Genomic DNA, 14,514 nt, shown 5'->3' with positions numbered 1-14,514 from the left:
TTTAGCTAGCGCTATCATATTTCTCACTTCCCACAGATGGAACGAGTCCCAAGAGGTGACCTGCTTTACCCTGTACTATTCTGGTTCAGACAGAGCCTGTCACTACATAGTGTACTAGTTTGGTGGAAATTAATTCGCATTATAAAAGGACGTCTCACATTAGCAAAGCAAAGTCTAAACCCAATAAAGTGACCAGGCATCAACTTTCTGAATGGAGCCAGGGAGTCTCAAATTTATACTTCACACTAGACAGACTGGTATTTTTAATCTTGGAACCTAGTTGTGGTGCAAAAACAAACAAACAAAAAACCTCACACGGAATTCATTCCTTCAATGCTTATGCCAGTTAAAATGTAGGAAACTTTCAACTACTATAACCATATTAAAGAACACAGTTACAATTGCCCATTCTAACCTGGACCTAGCTTGCCTCCCCAAGAAGACTCCCCCCAAAAAACTGAATTTCACATCTCTCTAGTGCAACTGAGGAAGGTGGAAGATGGATTAGTGTATACCATGAATTGCAGCTTGTATCTTCCAAAAAGTGAGAGCATTACATGTTTCTCCCCAAACTACATGCACTATCCCCTTATTCACTTCTACCCACCCAAAACTTTTCCTACTTGCTCAGGCCCTGCACCCATGACACCTAAATGTATCTTTCGTGTTCAGAGGCAGTATATAACAAATGCTACGGAAGAACAGGGCTAACTGTGATACAGTACTCTCATGACCTACTGGTACTTGAATTCCCAGAGACGTTTTATTGGTCACTGCTGGAAACAGGATGCTGAACTAGATGGAATACAAAGCAGAGGTGGGGCCTGAACCCCAAATTTGCTCTTGCAACACAACGTCTATTTTACATAAGACAAGTTAATGAGTTTGACACAAATGAATTACCCAAGGCTATGAACAAAGTACTGTACAAGGCAAATGTGAGGTCTATGCTACAAAACATTAAATTCCTCAAATCAATTTCCCTTTTAATTTACTCTTGAACACTTGTTTCCTTCTGCTTTCTTTCAACCCATTTTTCTGTTACCACATGCCTAACTCTCCTTATATGCAACCACTCTTCTCTTCCTACAACGTAAGAAAACAGGACAGCATAAAAGTCAAATGGCATCAGCTGTCCAATCAACAGCTGTGCACCAGCATCCTGATCACCAATCACTACCTTCCACTGTACTGTATTATAGTGGAGGCAGTCATGCACTACTCAGTGCAAGTCAATAGGGGCCTGTAAACCCTTTTAGCATTCCTGCACATGCCCTGATAACTCAGAGGCTGTAATTATTTTAAAATATTTTCCCCTTCAATTTGGCAGATTTTAAAGTGAATACGCTTTTCAGAAAGCTCCTTGCTAAATTTTATTTTATTTCAATTATGTGACTGCATATCAATTTCCATTTTTTAAAAAAAATTAAAAAATTTGAATGACAAACCTGCCAGCATATTGGATATACTGTAATGTTGTAATTACCCAAATGCGAAACTCATAAGATGACTTACAGTCAGTTGCAATCTCCTACTTTACTTTGTAAGGTTATGGGATGAATGAAATAAAATAGTCCACATAAGCCATCCTGAGCACCATTGAAGGAAGATAATGTACCAGGATAAAACAAATAAAACTAGGTGTGTTTATTTTTATTCCTCTTCAATATTGTGTTCCTGTTCAGATATGCCTACAGTTACAGCATATACTAATAGAAGCTAGCCATGTGGTTTACTCAGGAAGGGAGAGAGCAGAAGTTCTCCAGAAACAGTTGTTGAGCACAGAAATACTTGGGAATGCTAGTTCTTAAATGGGAGGTGTATTTGTGTGTAACTTTCCTACCAAAATGCATGAGCTGACATTTATAAAAGAGCATTTTAGACTTCAAAAAAAATTGACTGTGATCAAAGGACAAATTAAGCCAACTTTTTATTTTCAAACCCATGCAATAATCTCCTGCCTTTGTTTCGTCTGGAGCTAATGGGAGGTGTAACCAAAACCCCCTGAAGGGCACTAGCTAACTTAAACTACTGTATTTAACAGCTCAGTGGCCCATCTATCTCATTATCCTGACCTACACAAGATGCTTCAGGTAATTCCCATTCTGCCTGCCCAAAGTGCAGGCCAGCATATATAATGCCCCAGGGATTTCAGCCAGCTGTAACCTGTAGAAAACCCCAAACTGGGTATTCCAGACAGGGAGAGATTGAACAAGTCTAGAATTTTCTAGTTCCCAATCTAGGCCTGACAGCCACACCAGAACAGGTTTTACCTGGCCCCCACCTTCCACTGCAGACAGCAGGGGCAGCAGGGCTACTGATGCAACAGTGGTTCCATTCCTCAATCACACCCTGCTGCTGCTCAGCCAGGGTTAGAATAGCTCTGTCAATTTTAAAAGGAATCCATGCCTGTAGGAGTATTACCAGCATAAGCAAATCTAAGGCAACGAAAGGATTCATTGCAGAACCAGAGGAAAGACAGACTTCCTAGAAAAATGAAAGTATGAGCAGAAGCCTAGTCCTGTGGGTAAGGAAATTGGACAAATAGTGCTTTGTTATTCATCCACACAAGGAATAGTCATTGTCAGCTTTTATTTTTCAATTTACAGGATATCAGAACCTAACAAAAGCCACAATGGAAGCATGACAAAGTCAGTGGACATAGCTTATTAAAAAAAAAAATGGTTCTCTTGAATTACAGCTTACAACAATGCAGACTTGGGCACCTACAGAACACTTACAGAAGTGCAAACATAGCAATTTAAACACAAGGTTGTATCCAATGTTGTCTGTGCATAAGCAAAGCAGACTTTTGCTCACACAACAAGACTTCACCACCATCTCTCTCCCCTGCACCTCCAAAGCTGCTCTGGAGGGTTGGGAAAGAAGAGGACATTGCGCAAGCCAAAGTCCACTTGCACAACATTGCATTCCATCCATGTGCTATAGCTAAAGACATTAATAGAATTCTACACTTCAGTCATCTGAAAAAAGAATAATAAAAATAAAAATGAACAGGCAACTTGTTTGATCATTGGTGAGCAATCTTATCTAGGTCATGATTTATAGAGGAAAGGTGCAATCTATCTGCATTTACGTCAGCATGTGTTCTGCTATCAAGACGCAAGTCCTCAAGAGCCTTTCCAGACTTTTATCCTTTCACTGACAAATAGCTGTTACAAGATGCTCCCACAGCTAGCATTTCAACTGCAGGAAAGTCATATTCACATAGGAGTGATCTGTAACTTTATTACTCCAGCAGTCCACCTAATGGTTAGTTCCCACAACAACTCTCATGGAAATGCTCTACATACTCTGCACCGTTTTTTAAAAATTAGACTGATTAAGTGGCTGAACCAGGCATAGTCAAACTCGGCCCTCCAGATGTTTTGGGACTACAACTCCCATCACCCTAGCTAACAGGACCAGTGGTCAGGGATGGTGGGAGTTGGAGTTCCAAAACATTTGGAGGACCGAGTTTGACTATGCCTGGAACAATACTTACTGCAGTGATCATTTAAATTGTTTAATATTACAAACTTGGAAACACAAGCTAGCTACCTCCCTACTTCATCTTTATTGTATTATGTATACTTTCCCCTATCTAGTATGCACTCTTTTTTAAAGGCAAAAGTGAACAGGCAATCCCGCCAGAGCACAGCTTCCCTTATGTATCCTATGGGACATGAAATGCGTTGCTGGTGCTGGACTGGGACTATAACATCAAAACTGTTTTCCTTTTTTTAAATCACCAGGAAATGCCCTAAGTTACACAAAGCAAGGCTTGGCTACAAATAAGGACCTCACAAGTGACCAGTCACAAGATACAGTTAAAGACCACATATCTCACCAATTACAGATACAAGAAACTGGTGACAGATAAGAGAAGATGGCTATTACCATTACTGTATGTCCTATGACTGTGTTAGACTAGATGTATTGAATCAGATCCAGGGTCCAGGCCTTATGCTCTTAAATAAGAGTGCATAGTCAGGATTGTTTAATACATATTAGTTATGCTTTAACTGTGAAGAGGTCCAAGTATATAGTCTCACTTTGTAAAATAAAAACATTTCAGTAGAACATAGATGCCAGAGAACAGTCGACTGCTGATTTACATTATCAATCCTCAACACAAAGCTGTTTCTTTTCTAAAGCATCAATTTGCAAAACAGTATATAAAATGCAAAGTTCCTGTGCGCATATGCAAGTAGTAATTCCAGACAGAAACCGAAAAGGCCAACAGAGAATGGCCCATTGTCCCCTTCCTATTCTATTGTTATTGCAAATGTTTCCTTGTTGGGTTTTTTATTTTTTATTCTTGCCACAACCTATCATATATATTACGAAACAAACTCAAATAGCCAAGTTTTCATAGAAAACCAGAGTACAGATTCTTAGATTAGGAAAAATATTTATACAGTATCTACACTTTTGCAACCAATATTGTCCTTTAGAACGCCCGTCTACTATCATATTCCCTGTAACTATTCTATTCTATTTCTCCACATACTTATTTTACATCACTATCATGCCATCATTTACTTGCCTTTTCTAAACTAAAAAAGTCCCAAATAGTGTCACATTTCATCATAAGGGAGTTGCTCTATCCCCTTTTCATATAGTTTGTCTCTAAAAGGAGGTGAAGCAAACAACTATTGTAAAAGAATGCTTAGATGAACAGTATACTTGCTCAGAAAAGTAATACATCTTACACTAAAGATTGTAGAATATATATATACCTTTAATGTAGCCATTATTCTTTAATATGCATTTCTTTAAACTCAGAAATAGCAGAAAAAATGTTATTGAAATGGTGAGACATGTGACACACACTTACCATTTTCACTCTTTCACACCAAGAACAATGAAAGTATTTATGATTCATACACTAATGTAAAAGGCCTTATCTCAGGTTTTAAATTGCAAAAGTCTTATTTACTTTGTAGATCTACAAAGCAAGGTAGGGCTGGAATTCAAGCGCAATTCAAAAAAATGTTTTATTCAGAATTGTAGATACTGAATTCTATGTAGTTTTCTAACAAATAGAAAACTTCAATACAGTAACAAACTTTAGAAAAACTATAGGAACAATGTCAAAAAAGGTGGAAAAGTTTGTCAACTTCAGAGACAATTAATCAACAACCTAAATAAGTGACAAAAAGTATATAGTCCTACTCTACATTATACCTTCCATTAAAAGCAAACCCATGTGCAACATAAACAAAGACAAAAATGATAATTAAACCATCACAGTGAGCATTCAACTTTCCCATTCAAGTAACAGGTAGGTAGCCGTGTTGGTCTGGGTCGAAGTAAAATAAAAAAATTCCTTCAGTAGCACCTTAAAGACCAACTAAGTTTTTATTTTGGTATGAGCTTTCCAAAATAAAAACTTAGTTGGTCTTTAAGGTGCTACTGAAGGAATTTTTTTATTTTCCATTCAAGTAAGATCAGCCCTTTTAATGGAAACAGCTACCCAGAAGCAACATTAGCAGGGCTCTGGGATTAAGCAACGCTGGATATTTCCAATTGCATCTTTCAAAGCATCGCAGCAAAGACAAACCTTCTTAACCAAAATCAGTAAGATGATGAGATTCATTACTTGAAAAGTTCTGGGCATTAAACGACATGGTGGAGGCTGGCAGAGAGAAAGAGAAAAAGGCAAGGAAGTCATCTCCCCCCTTCCCCTTCACCATCTTTACCTCACACCCTCGGCCAGGTGGCTAAACTCCTCCATCTTTGACCATTTCCTGCTATTGGGGACCAAAATAATGGTTTTGCATTACTTTTTAGGGCTTTTTTTGGGGGGGGAAGAAGAGAGAATGGGAGTTCTGCAAAGTGCTGTCAAACTACAAAAGAATCCCCTCGCCCTCGTGTTCCTGCCCTCACACTTTTCCTTCACAACACTCCCACAAAATACACAACTCGGGACAGCCCCCCTAACCTTCCTCTACCTAAGAGGCTCCCAGCCTCGCTCCTCAGGCTCCCTGTCTTCAGGAACTCACTCTTTGACAGTCATGTTCCTCAACATCACCACAAAGGGGGTGGGAAGGGGAAGGGGGGGGGTTCCAAGCTCCTTCCGTGCGGCCGTCCGGGCCCGGGGCCCCGTCCGCTAATCCCATCCCCGCTTCCCGGCTCGTTACCACCCCCCTCCACAGCCCCCCCCCCGCATCCCACGCGCGAACCAGCCTCTCTCGCCTCCGCCCCCACGAAGCGCCCGCCGCCCACACTCACCCCGGACCTCGCTCTTCTTTACCTGCCTCAGAGAGGAGGGGCGGTGGGCTCTGCGCACCAAGAAACGGCTCATATTCACCCGCTCCTTGGGAGGCGACCAAGCGCTGCAGCCGGAGAAAGAGGTCTAACGCCCCGCCGTGAACGTCCGGGCGGGGCGAGGGGGCGCAGAGACAGGGCGACCTGGGACTCCTTCTTCCAGAGGGAACGACAAGGCAGGGCCGCAGCGGCCTCGGGCCCTTCCCCACCCCACCGTCCTCCGCAGCGCCGAGGAAATGAGACGGCGCACTTTCACACCAGTCCAGCGGCCGCTGCAGACCAACTGAGTCCCCCTGTCTGGCTCGAAGCCACCACAGGACGGAGAAAGGCGGAGCTAACCTCCCCCCTCTGCTATATCCGCCAATCCGCTTGGACTGGAGTCTGATTGGCGGCTCACGCGGCTAATCATATCGAAGACTTAAGCACGGTCGAGGTGTGGGCCGTCTTTTGCTTAGCGAAAGAGCGCTTGAGTGACAGGCCAGCTTGACTCAAGCGCAACAACAGCTTCGACTGAAACCAGAGAAAGGGTGGGGGGAAGAGCGAGGGGGGGGAGGAGAAGGCGGGTTGCTAGGGGAGCTTCAGAACTATTGGCCGTCAGTCGAAGGCGGATGATAAACAGGGCGCCAGGCCAATGAGAATGTGCTTACTAGTGACTGCAAAGCCTGGGAGCCAATTCTAAACTGTTTACCAGGGAGGAGGGATAATACAGCTGTCAACGCGGGCTCAGACCTTAATTAGTGCTGAGAGACAGTGAAGAGTCATGAACTGCCTGGGCGCTGGACGGGGGTGGGGGTGGGATCAAGATTTGCTGAGTGGGCGTTTGGATATGCAGCAGTGTTTCTAGTAATAAAAACACACACGTGCACGAATAATAATAATAATAATGGTTAATTAGTGTATTAATGTGTCATGAGATGCCCAAAATCTTCCTGACACAGCACATGTGGAAGGTGTTCAGGCATGGCTCCTGGTGTGTGCAAGTTGCCCGGGTCTCACTGCCATAAAACTGTGTGCTCAACACATGAACCTGGTAACCCTTCATCTTGGTATTGGTTGATAGCGTCACATTCTCCCAGACCCTTTTGAAGAAGGCAAGCCATTGCCATAGTTGCCTTGCCCACATTCCCAGCATGTTTGCACTCCTGTCTCTGCAAGATCTACACTAGCTTGGTCATGTCCACAGAATGGAAAATGGCAGGGTCCCCAAGGACGTGCGTTACAAATATGTATGCAAATGTGACATGAAGGCTGGCAACATTAACTGTGCTGTGTGAGAATCCCTTGCAGATGACCCACAGTGCCTGGAGACAGGTCGTGTATCCACAGCAGTGGTCAGTCAAGGAATAATCATTGGGAGGAGCACAGAAAGAAGAAACACCATGGTACATCTGCATCAGCACAACCAGATGCCTTCATCTGCCCCACCTTCAACAAAACATGTCTCTCTCATATCAGTCTCTACAGCTACATCAGCACTGCAACGCTCCAATGATCTGACTTCACCCCTGAAGGTGCACTCTTTCATTGTCTCCCGAGACAAAAGGATGGCAACCAACTACAGTGGTCCCACGGTTTATGAACTTAATCCGTTCCGGAAGTCTGTTCTTCAACCGAAAACGTTCTTAAACCAAGGCAGGCTTTCCCTAATGAGGCCTCCCGCCGCTGGTGCCCTTCCACCATTTGGATTCCATTCTTAGACCGAGGTAAAATTTGCAAACCGGGACACTACTTCCAGTTTTGTGGAGTTCGTGAACCGAATCGTTCGTAAACAGGGCTGTTCTTAAACCGAGGTACCACTGTATTAGCATATTAAGATACATAAATTAATGGCAGCTCTCCATTGCCTAGCAATGAAAGTTACACTTACAGTACGAGGCCAATTTGCCTCATTTGCACTGTGTACCTGGGGGGTAGTGCTCTTATTAAAATGCAATGTGCATTACTGTCCTCATTCATCTTTAAAATGTGGAAATTATTTCCATATGAGCATAAGACTTTACTTTCTTGTTCAAGAAGATAATGAAGGGAATCTTTAGATGAAATGGCACTGTAACACAGGAGATCCATCCACACCACTCTGCCCAGTGAATCACACTGCCTTTCCAAGGTACACAACCTAGTGGATGTGGCACTAAGGTCAGGGATTTATAAGATTCATTCAGGGATTCACCTGAGTGAATATGCATAGGAGAAAACACTCCTCAAAGTAACCTGATCCTGGATCACTTAGGACTTTAGAAACCAGCATTTCTAATTATTTCCAGAAGAACTTGCAACCAATGAAGATATTTCTACACTTCCCCTATCACACCATGACCCCCCAGTGGCTAGTGATAGACAGTAATTAAAAAGTCACATTTTTAAACAGCTGCAACTTCCAAATAGTCATCAAGTACTGGCCCATGCAAAATACATTACAATGGTTCAAAACTTAAGTCTGAACATCTCTTACTTTTGTCACAACCAAAAGTTATGACTGGTATGTGCAGATAATTTAAGAAATTTATGGTTTTTATTTAAATGTCCTATTAAAACAGCTGGGCTTCATGATGCACATATATAATATGACTACCCTACACCTACAAAAGAAGAAGAAAACGCCATGCATCAATGTACCAACTATACCACTATGACTTTGAATCAATATTGGAATAGTGGGCTGCATAAATTCAATTCCTGATCACTGAGTACCCTTAGGTAAGTCACTAACTCCAATCCTAATTTGTTTCTCACTGTAGCAGTGAGGATGAACAGAATAAGAACTGCAAAGCACTTTGTATTCTGGTGTTACAAAAATATCAATTACAGCTTTGAAACATGATAACTGTCCTTCTCTTCAGGTTTCCAACTCAAAATAGATACCCACGACAGCAGGTGCTTACCTGATTATGCACCTAGCATAATGCAAAACAATTATCCTATAATACATTGTAACCACTCTTAGTATGCTCCTCTTGGTACTCATAACTGAGGTAGTGAATTAAAAGGATACATTCCCTCCACCTTTCAATTAATATTTATCAATTGAGTGGGTGAATTCTAAAGAGGAAAAAATGTGATCTTGGGTGAGTATGTAGTGTTGTAGTTATAAAAAGGCACAGATCCCTTCTGTACAGTGTTGCCATAGCCTATCAGCGCTTCTCTTTAAAAGTCAAATTTCTCTTTTCTACTAGGTCCTATGATATCCAGATTACAAATCAAATTTCTCAGGAATTTTATGCAGCTCTCTAACAGCATTTGGGGTTGTTCACGTTTTTGTTCTTGGTTCAAGTTTAAATATCACTGTTAGTATCAGCAGACCAGTTCATAATAGCCCTGGCTGCAATCCCAACCTTACTTTCTTGGGAGTAGGCTAAGCCCCTCTGAATTCAACAGACTTTGTGGTTAGGCTTGTGGTGTACACTGAGGCTGCAGTCCTGTATCCACTAACCTGTGAGCAAGTTCCACCAAACTCAGTGAGACTTATTTCTGAAAAGAGGTGTACAGTATAGGGCAGTGCTATGAAACGTTAAAGGATGGTGACATCTAGCGTTCAAAAGAGTGAACAATTTAAGTGTTTACAGGTACAGTACTGTATCTGGAATTAAAATCCTTTGAGAATGGTGTAGCAATTCTACTTACTTAAAAATAGCCAGTTAGTTAATATTTAAATGAAAGGGAAGAAAACAGCTACAAAGATAGAGGTGCACAGCCAATATATACCTGCTCTTAAAAAATACAGGAAAGCAGCTGCCCACAACATGGTCTTGTCCCCACTTCCATTTATGGACTACATAAGCCTTTAGTAAAATCTGTTCTGAAACTCAGTTTATTTTCATGTATGAGTGGCAAATATCATAGACATGAAAAGCACACACATACACAGTTCTACCTTTTCAAGAGAGAGGAACTGATATTTTCTCCCATCTAGCCACAGATTTGTATATTCTGTCAACATATTATTTACAATTAAACAACTACGGTAACATATAGAAAGTATGGTGCAGATTCGGACAGTTGTGTTGATTATTTATTATTTTTGTGGCACAGTCAATGTAAATGCTACTTTACAAGCTGGGAAGCAAACCACATAATTGCTAAAAATCTAAACAAAGGCAAATAATGGATAGGAACAGAAAACAAAGATCAGAATCAAAATAAGAGCAAACACTTTACAAACTAAAGCAAGTAAAAACACATATGAGCTTCCTAAGTTTTAGTACAGTACCATCAGCAGAAATACTGCTGTGAGAAAACGCCCCTGCTTGCATTAAATAATGTACAGCTATCTAAGAATAGTGTTATTTTGTGCAGGTAGATATAAATACATAATTTTAGACTAGTTAGTTCAAAACACTACTATCAGCTTTTACAACCATGAACCCCCTTTCCAATATTAAAAGCTAATATTTAGTAATATTTAGTTCTGCAGATACACTAATAATTGCACTGTTGTAGTAGAACAAGACAAGGGAGAGAAGATCCAACTCATAGGTAGAATCATTTTCAAACATATTTAGCACTATTTCAAACATATTAGCTGCCTAGTAATGGAAGAACTTTAAAGCTTTTTGGTAGCTTGTCGCATGAAGAGTGTGTACTGCTTTTCCTTACTCTCAAGCAAACTCAAGCATTGTTCTCTGTAGTCTCCTTTGTCTTTTGCAAGATATAAAGCAGCCATTTATCAACTTTCTGGGGACAACCTCTGGCAAGCACTTAAATCACTCCTTACTTATATGGAAGTATCCTGTAAGTTTCAGAGATCTGAAATCTGGTGCACTAGTTGAGATTGCAGTTAAGAGTCTACATGTTAAGAGTCTGAAATTTAGCCCACAATCCTGTGGCTATTTACTCTTACATGTTTTAAATTGAACTTACTGCCACAAATAAAGTATGATGAAAAATATGTCCCAGATCCTGCAGAGCAGAGGATTTGAGATGTGTTGCCAATTATCACATTTGTAGCTTGGGAATGCTGTGAGATCCTACCCTCATTTTCGAGGGTGAAGCGTCTTCTGTGGCATGAAGAATGTTTTATCTGTTTTAGCTGTCCCCTCCTGGATAGAGCTAGCTTCAGCTATCTATGTCTGGTATCATGATGTAATAAATGCATTGCATGCGAGTCTGTCTTCATAAACTTCAGCTGCTCCAGAAAACATCAGAAAGACAATTGACCCTAAATCTGCCTTTCCCAACCATGTGTCCCCAGTTTTTGCGAGACTACAACTTCCACCATCAATCTCCACTGGACATGATGGCTAGGGGTGATGGGAGTTGTAGACCAACAACATCTGGGGACCCAATGTTGGGAAAGGCCACTTGGAACCTAACTCACCAGTATTAAACATATTTTCCCTGCTTTCAAAGCCTCCCCAGAAGACTCAAACTAAATTATAAGGGCTGTTTCAAATAAGCAGGGAAGCCAAGGGGTACCACCTTGTAAAAACTGCATTGTTTCATATGATAGGATGGAGAATTATACATCTGAATATTCCCAAACTGCAACAAGCACAGTAATCTCTACCTCAGGATGGAGTCTACTTCATGCCATTTCTACATGTTTGAACCGCTTCTCAATTATTTTCTAAGGCAGCAGGCCAGGATGGGGAACCTATGGTCCTTCACATGCTAATGGACTTCAACTCTTATCAGCTCCAGCAAGCATGGCCAGTGGTCAGAGATGATGGGTATTGTAGTTCAACTTCATCTGGAGGACCAGCACAGAGATTGGCACATCTTCCATGTCTGCAGCATCGGAGGAAGCTGCTCGGGCACCTGGGGCAGCGTGCCCAGGGATGGGGCGATCCGCCCATAGAGATGGGGCAAGCCGCCCATAGAGATGGGGCAAGCCGCTCATAGGGGTGGGGTGCACCATGGGGCCTCCGGAGTCTGCCTGCCTCCTTCCACTCAGCCGTCCTACAGCTGGAGGGGAGGCAGTGGGTGGACAGTTTGGGCAGCGCGGAGCCTGCGTGCACCCAAGCCACCATGTCTCTCCCAGGAGAGACATGTGGCTCAGGCACGCCGCAGGCCCCGCAGTGAGTGCTGCCCGGCATTTTGTCACCCCCATCAGTGGCGATACCCAGGGCGGCCCATACCCACCAAACCCCCTTCCTCCTCCCCTGCCTGTCTGTATTTGCAGTGTGCATTCCACTTGTGTTGCCATTCACATGCACAGAAATGAATGCCTTTGCCCATTCCAGCAAAGAGATTAACTTCTAATCTCTGTGTCTTAAAAAAACCTAAAATAGAGGACAAGGGCAAAAGATAGAGGAAAGATAGGAGCTGCCAAAAGTGATGCAGTGAGGTAGGTGAATTGTTTGTAAAAGACGAGGGAGAAATCATGGTTTTCATGAGAAGTGGGTCTGGTGGGAGAAGGTTTGGCAAAAGGGTAGAAGGCTATTCCAGCCGCAATCCCAGAGTGTGGTAGTAAGACAGACAACTCATTGAGTTTTCCATTACTTCCTGAAGAGTTTAAAAGCGGCACTGGAAGGAAAGGATCAAAGTTAATGTTTCACAAGGGCAACAATCCTTTATTATTTATCTTCCCCACACATACAGGAAGGCCAAGGAAGGCAGGCATCCTGAAAACCACACTCCAGGAAGCTCTGCTCATTTGCTGTGCATCCTGCCCTCCCCTCCATCCCCAGCCCTTCATCTAATTATACTCTAATATGCCTGCAGACAGATCTTCAGTCCTTGGATTATATCACACCAGATGGCTTTGTTCCTCTAAAAGTGATATGCTTCTAAACTGGGATGGAAGGAGGGAACAAAGAAATAACCGACCCCCTTTCTTATCATTCTGGATTGCTTTTTATTGCATTTTGTTTGCAGGACATGTCCTTCCCTGGATACACTACTGCTTTTATTTTTATCATGTGAATGCTCCTAAGCAACCTGTGAAATTATTCTCTCCAAACATATATTAAGTGTGGAAAAACCTTTTTTAAAACATGAGAATATTTTTTATGTGGCAACCTGCTTCCAAAGGCATCCCAGCCCACAGTTGAGAAATCTGGTCTATGTTAGAAAGCACATTACACAAGGGATCCACACTGTATCTCCTACTACACAGTCTGCAACCTGTGAGGAATGAAAGTGGTGTGCTGCTTTATAGCTCAAAGATGCACAAAAAAGATCCTGGGTTGTGCATCACTGCTTAATCAGAATCAGTAACTGTGACAATAGGAAGTCCATCCTTCTGAAACCATATCCAGCTCTGACAGATAACATTCGCAGAGATGCCACATCCTCTAGGAGCAAAATGCCTCATTATCAATTTTCAGTCGCACTGTGGATGACTGATTTGCACAGAGATAGGGTTGCTGCTTGCCAGCTTTTTTCCTGTGCTTTTGGTAGCTATGGGGCCATCAGAAATTTAGCAAACACAGCTTTTATTGGCATAGAAATACAGTGGCAGGAGCAAAAACCTCTCTGCCTGCTAAATTCTACTTATAAACACAGCTTCTAAAGGCAGAGAAGCTTAGGGCAGGGAGGGGTGCAACTTTAACCCAGAGCTATGCTTGCTATGCTTTTTGCAGAAGAATATGCATTTCTCTATTTAAGAAAAAATGTTGAGTGCCTAGGAGTACCTATTAATAATTAGTTGTACATCCAACTTCATCAGAGCATGCTGGTGAATTGTGGCTGCTGTTACACTTTATCTCAGGGGTCCCCAGTATGACACCCCGAGTCCCCCAATTTCATTTTATGTTTAACTGTGCAGAGGGTTATTTTATTTTTGGGTTGTTTGTAGGCTGTTGCTTGCTCTTTTGTCTGTGCCTTCTTTGGTTTTGGGTATGCAGACATTTTGCCAGCTGAGGAGTGGGCTTCTGAGCATCATTAGTTTTTCTTCTGCAAAATGAGTATTTTGTGGACCCCACAACAGTTTTTTTGTGTTTTTTTGGTTTTGTTTTTTAGATTTTCAAATGGGTCCCTGGGCCCAAAAAGGCTAGGAACCCCTGCCTCATACACTAGAAGATTTCACCAAGGATCAGGATTCTACTAGTATAAGTGCTGTATGGCATTATATTAATTCCTGTCTCTACCCAACCATGCATTTTTGGTATAAAGGCTGCCTCAAAGCATGAAGGTGTGTGTGCCTGTTGTCAGTGTCCTAGTGCGGTGTAGTGGTTAGTGTGTTGGACTAGGACCTGGGAGACCAGGGTTCAACTCCCCAAGTAGCCATGACTCTCAGTGGGTGCCCTTGGGCCACTTAGTCACTCCTAGCCTAACCTCCCTCACCAGGTTGTTATGAAGATA

The 14,514-nt window shown here is 42.2% G+C and overlaps 1 protein-coding gene across 3 annotated transcripts in view; it reads right to left on the bottom strand.

Annotated features, from left to right (window-relative positions):
* Window positions 1–6,572, bottom strand: part of TESK2 (testis associated actin remodelling kinase 2) — a 61,777-nt gene extending 55,205 nt beyond the window's left edge. The window contains exon 1 of one of the 3 annotated variants that reach the window (XM_035121267.2): window positions 6,238–6,572. The gene's annotated coding sequence lies outside the window, so the exon portion shown is untranslated. The remainder of the gene's footprint in view (window positions 1–6,237) is intronic. The other 2 variants (XM_035121266.2, XM_035121268.2) reach the window with 2 other exon arrangements.
* Window positions 6,573–14,514: the final 7,942 nt, after the last annotated feature.

This window comes from Zootoca vivipara, chromosome 7, assembly GCF_963506605.1.
Source record: "Zootoca vivipara chromosome 7, rZooViv1.1, whole genome shotgun sequence".
NCBI classification, from domain to species: domain Eukaryota; kingdom Metazoa; phylum Chordata; class Lepidosauria; order Squamata; family Lacertidae; genus Zootoca; species Zootoca vivipara.
Note: the sequence above shows the minus strand (reverse complement) of the source record. Positions and strands in the feature narration are given on the sequence as shown.